Raw genomic sequence first — 5,776 nt, 5'->3', positions numbered from 1 at the left:
TAACCCTTTTCCATAATTTATGAAATATTTCACTTTATATATTTTATATCATAATGATATTTCAAATAAAATAACACCAGATATTTATAGCACGGTAAAAAAATGTTTCCCTGCCAAATTTCAAGGAAAGGTGAAATCAGGTAAGGTCACAAGGTCTACTAATTGATGCTTTTATGGCTATGCACTAGCCACTCGTGTAAAAAACCTTTGATGAGGACCACACCTTGTTTAAACGCAGAACCAACAAATAAAAAGTCTTGTGCCACAAGAGCTACCCTGGAGCCCGGGGCCTCTCGTCTTGCTAGGCATTGTTGTTTCTGAGTTCTAGAGTAAACTCAGTAAAGAAAAAACCCTGTAAATTACAGATCATTATAGTGCTTTGCCAGCACCTTCAGTGCTCTTTTTTTGCAGGTGACACGAGGCTACAAGTAGGCGTAGTCAAACACCCCACCTCAGACCCGCAGCTCTCTTCTACACCAGGGTACCCCTTTGGGCTCTGACCCCGGGGTAGAGAGGCCCAGTAGTTTGGGGCGCCCTTTGGGCGCATTTTTCTTTTAAAATTTTCCCCCCCATAATGTGACTTTCCTGAGCCTGCCGGAGTTCCTCGTGAACTCTCGTATTCGTTTGGGGGGTGGGCATCGACTTACCGTCCTTCGCCTAGGCAAGTTTGCGGTAAGGAAGTGTCCTCCACAAACTCGATCCCTCTGTGGAAATGGAGAACGCAACCAGCTTCCACTGGGGGGTAGAGGACGAAATACTGATTTACTCTCTTAGTATTGCTGTTAGGTTGATACCAAAAGTTAAGAGTTTTTGATCCCTTCAGGACAAAAAAATTTTTGAGACAAGGGGTCGGACCTGGTCCGATATCCAGAATGAATGGTACCCGGCTACCCCTTCTCCTCCTCAAGGAGGAGGGGCGATCATGACCACTCTCAGACCAATCTGACTTTGAAAAAAAGGGAAACCCCACTAATGACAAACCTAGAAGAACAGTTTTCAAAATCCCTACAAGAATGCAAGGTTCGCGAATGTAAAACACGTGAATGAAAATCAATCTCTTTTGAATGTAAACCCTTTATCATCAAAAAGGTCCTTGATGGTCAAGTGGACAGCGATTTGATTTTGTCAAAAAATTGCGAGATGGAAGCCTCCTGTTAAAGTACAATACAACTCCCAGTTTAAAGGGATTACTTAAGCTGACGCAAATTCATGATCTTCGATTTAAAAGTAACTATTCCTATTGGGCCAAATACCTGTAAGGAGTAATCTTTCACAGGGATTTGAGGACGATGGAAGAAAGTGAAATTTTTGAGAGCATGAAGGACCAAGACGTAGTGGACGTTCATTGTATGACCAAGAAGGACGGGAATGTGCGAACGAAAACTGGACTGTGTTTTTTTACCTTTGCTCTGAATAAAATTCCAGAGTATGTCAACATCAGTTATGAACATGTTCAAGTAAGACCTTATGTCCAAAAGCCAATGCATTGTAATAGATGCCAAAAATTCGGACACACCTCATTAAGATGTATTGATAAAGACTCAAATAAATTTGTTTGCCGTAAATGTGCTGAAGCCCATGACACCATCACATGTACTAGCCAGATTTCCAAATGTGCTAACTGTGGAGGTCCCCATCAGTCAGGATCTGCTGAGTGCAGCATCCTGAAGAAGGAGACTGAGACATTAGCATATATGAGAAAACATGAAGTTAGTTATACTGAAGCTAAGAGGAAAGTGGAAAGTTTGACACACAAACCTGATACTTCCTATGCTGCAGCAGTAACAAACCCTCACCCCTAATGCAAGTAATGTCAGTCAACAGCTTGCAGCTAAGGATAAAGAAATTGCTGAACTTAAACGGACCATTAAAGAATTAAATATTAAAGTATATCAACTGACTAAATTAGTCAATCAAATGACTCCATCAACCCAGCATAAACATCATAAGGAGGATGATACTGAATCACATCCCGGAGCGAAACCTTTCCCATCCGGGCTACCCCTGTGAGGACTTCGTCTGGCTCGCGATTGGCTTCTCGAGAGAGAAGCAGATCGCAATCTGTCAGTTGGCTCCCTCGCCAGGAGTGCAGGACATGGAGGCTTCTGTCTCCAAACCATCCCGAGAGAGGTCCCCGGGAAGCGAGGAAGAGGAGGCGTCTCCCTCCCATAAAAAGAAAAAAAAAAAATGGTGGACAAGGCACTTCCAAACCCCATAAAACGTAATCTTCGCGTTTATCATTATACAATTGAACTGTTGAAGTCTTAGATCTAAAGTTAATGACCTTAAATTATTAGCCTCATCCTATGCTCCCGATATTATAGTTCTCTAAGAAATGCATTTAACACACCTCGTCTCTGATGAGGTCATTTCGCTGAGGAACTACCATCTATGTCGGAACGATCGTGAGGGTAGGGGTGGAGGCAGAGTCGCCATGTACATCCACCAAAGCCTCCCTTTTACAGAAGTGACTATTGATTCTACTTTGGAGTCTGTCGCATGCAAAGTAAAAATCAATGGCACGTATCTGGCTATATGCTCAGTTTATTGTCCACCTGATGCAGTGATAGCCTATGATGAGCTCTTTGCTCTTCAGGAACGTCTGTCACAAAATAAAGTAATTTTTAGTGATTTTAATGCTCATCATACGTTATAGATGGTAGAGGTGAGCAAGTAGTTAAGTTGATTAATGAGTCTGATTTAATCCTTCTGAATGATGGTAGTCCGACGCAGGTGGATGATAATACCGGAAAATTTGAGCTTTTTTTGACTTATCACTGGTTTCTTCATCAAAAAGCAGCCAAGTGCTGTGGCACACCATTGACGACTCTTTGGGAAGCGACATCTACCTATTTTGATTGAAATATTCATGCGACACAGTGAGAAGCCTTCAGCACCTAAATTTATCGTAAAAAAAAACAGAATTTGTTGGAGAAACCATTGATGATAAAGAAAAACAATATTCAGAAATTCAATTATAGAAGCAGCATTGCTATCCTTTCCTAAACTTCGACAGATAGCATAAAACATAGATTTCCCATGGTGGCCCACCAGATTGCCGCAGGGCGCTGTGCAGACGCAATAAGGCCTTCAGGCTTTTCAAAAATAACATTACAAATGAGAACTTTTGCAATTACAAACAAGCAAGAGCTAGGGCTCGTAGAGTAATAAGACAAGAAAAAAAAGGGACTTCTGGCAGAGCTTTGTCTCTACAATAAACAGCAATACCAAAATATCAGAGGTTTGGTCCACTATTAATAAAATAAATAAGAAAAAAACATCTTTCAAAATTAACAACATTATCCATGAGGGCACTAATTTCGATTCACCTAGAGACATTGCTAATGCACTCGCCAGGCAGTTCTCTCATACAAGCAGCTCAGCTAATTACCATCCCACCTTCCTGACCATCAAGGAAGAGGCTGAGTTGCAACCAATTCACTTTGCCACAGGAGATAACTTTGATTACAATTAAGATCTAACAATGGATGAGTTTGTCCATGCCCTAGATGCCTGTAGAGGAAAAATCCCCAGGCCCCAATGAGATTCGATATGAGATGATAAAGCATCTTAATCATTATGACATGATTAAGTTGCTAGAATGTCAAATGAAATTTGGAAAACCACACTTTCCAAACTCATGGCACTTCGCCCATATCATTCCCATATTGAAAGGGGGGGGTAACCCCAGATCTACCATCTACCGCCCAATTGCGTTGACAAGTTGCTTATTGGGCAAGGTCATGGAACAAATTTGTTACAGTAAGTTTATTGCTTTTTTAAAATTTCCCAGTATTTACTAGTTGACAAGCAGTGTGGCTTCCGCAAAGGACGCCAAACTCTCGATCAGTTAGTAAAGCTGGACAGTCATATTCAAGAGGCCATTGCCAAAAAAGATTTTTTGATTTTAGATATAGATAGAAAAAGCCTACGACACGACATGGCGATATGGCCTACTCAGAAAACTTTATGCTTTTGGATTATGTGGAAACTTGCCTTGTTTTATTCAAAAATTTCATTTCGACAGAACTTTTGCTGTCAAATTATTCCCGACAATGTCACTTTTTGGACATTTTTGTCCAGGCAAACGGGGTCCCACAAGGAAGTGTCTTGTCACCAACATTATTTCTATGTATGATTAATGACATCTTACAGCTCCTCCTCGGAATCTTAAATACTCACTGTACGCTGATGATTGTGCATTATGGCACTCCAGCAATAATGCAGAATTCTCAGCAAATCGCATCCAAATTGGCACTGGATATGATTCATAACTGGGCCTCCAGTGGGGGTTTTAAGTTTTCCCCTAGAAAGAGTATTGGGGTAATTTTTTTACGTAGGGGAAGCCGAACATAAAGGGTAACTCTAGACAACCACCCAATATTCAAAATTCTGCTAAATTTTTTGGTCTACTTTTGATAGTAGACTCAATTGGAAAGACCACATTGGTCAGTTAAAGAATAAATGTCAAGAGCACTAAAATTTTTTGAAGTGGGATTTCTGGTAATAAATGGGGAGCTGATAGACAGTCTTTGCTAATGGTATATAAAGCCCTGATTAGGTCTAAAGTAGATTATGGGTTCAATCGTGTATGGTTCGGCATCGAGAACAAGTTTGAAAGGTTTGGATGCTGGGGGCAGAATGCTTGTTTGAGTGTGTTGGGCCCTGAAGTGCACTCGGATCGAGACCCGAGCCACCCCAATGGCAATGGAGGCACTAAACCCTTTTCCACGAGACTCCGCGAACTCGTCGATAAAGTCGGTATAGATCTCTCTACCATCGATACCCTGGTTCATTCAAATATAGCGCCATGGGAAACCCCCAATTTTTTTATCATGGAAGCCTGGCTTCCATCAGCCAAGGCCATGGCGCCGGAGGTGGAGGGACGCCAGAGGTTCAGAGGAGATCCTTATTAAACATCTCCTTTTTTTTTATATATATACCGACGGCTCCAAGACAGAAGAGTGTGTGGGTGCGGGTGTATGGTCGAAATGAATGTGAACTAAAGTTCAGACTGCCGAATCATACATCGATCTTTCTTGCTGAACTTTTTGGGCCCTTGATAAAGCCATTGATTTTGCCCCTATCGACGACCCACAATAGAATAGTTATTTTTTCGGATTCATTAATTTCACTTAAAGCTATTAAATCCTTAGAAACCACTAAAAATTAACTGCTGGGTAATATCATTGTAAATTACATGGTGCCCCAAAAAATCAATCAAGCTAATATGGGTACCAGGCCACTCTGGCATCCATGGCAATGAAGAGGCTGATAAGCTAGCCGGGTCAACTGGCGATCTGGACACTACCATAGTTTTTTACAGATCTCAGGTGTTTGTGTCTCTTATAAAACAAATACATCTGTGGCAAAGTGAGTGGACCAGCCTCCAACTCACAAAAAAAATCAACCTACAATAGAACCGTGGGGGACAACCCCAAAAGAAGAGAAAGAATGGAGGAGGTGGTGTGTGGGCCCCCTTAGGGTCAACGCCACGAGATTGACACACCTCACTCCCTACATCGAAAAAAAATTTCCCTCCACGGTTTCCCCCAATGCAACACCAACCCTTTCCATCCATCACCTCCTAATAGTATGCAAAAATACACAACAAAAAGAAATCCCCCTTTAAATTTTTTTCATATTAAAAAATATAGATTTAACTATATCAAATCTATTATCAGATGATGAAAAAATCATCAGTAAATTAATCACTTTTTTTAAGGGGGACAAAACTTTTTGACCTTATATAGATTGATAGAATAAATAGGATCCA

The sequence above is a fragment of the Penaeus monodon genome, chromosome 16 (genome assembly GCF_015228065.2).
Source record: "Penaeus monodon isolate SGIC_2016 chromosome 16, NSTDA_Pmon_1, whole genome shotgun sequence".
Lineage (NCBI taxonomy): Eukaryota > Metazoa > Arthropoda > Malacostraca > Decapoda > Penaeidae > Penaeus > Penaeus monodon.
Note: the sequence above shows the minus strand (reverse complement) of the source record.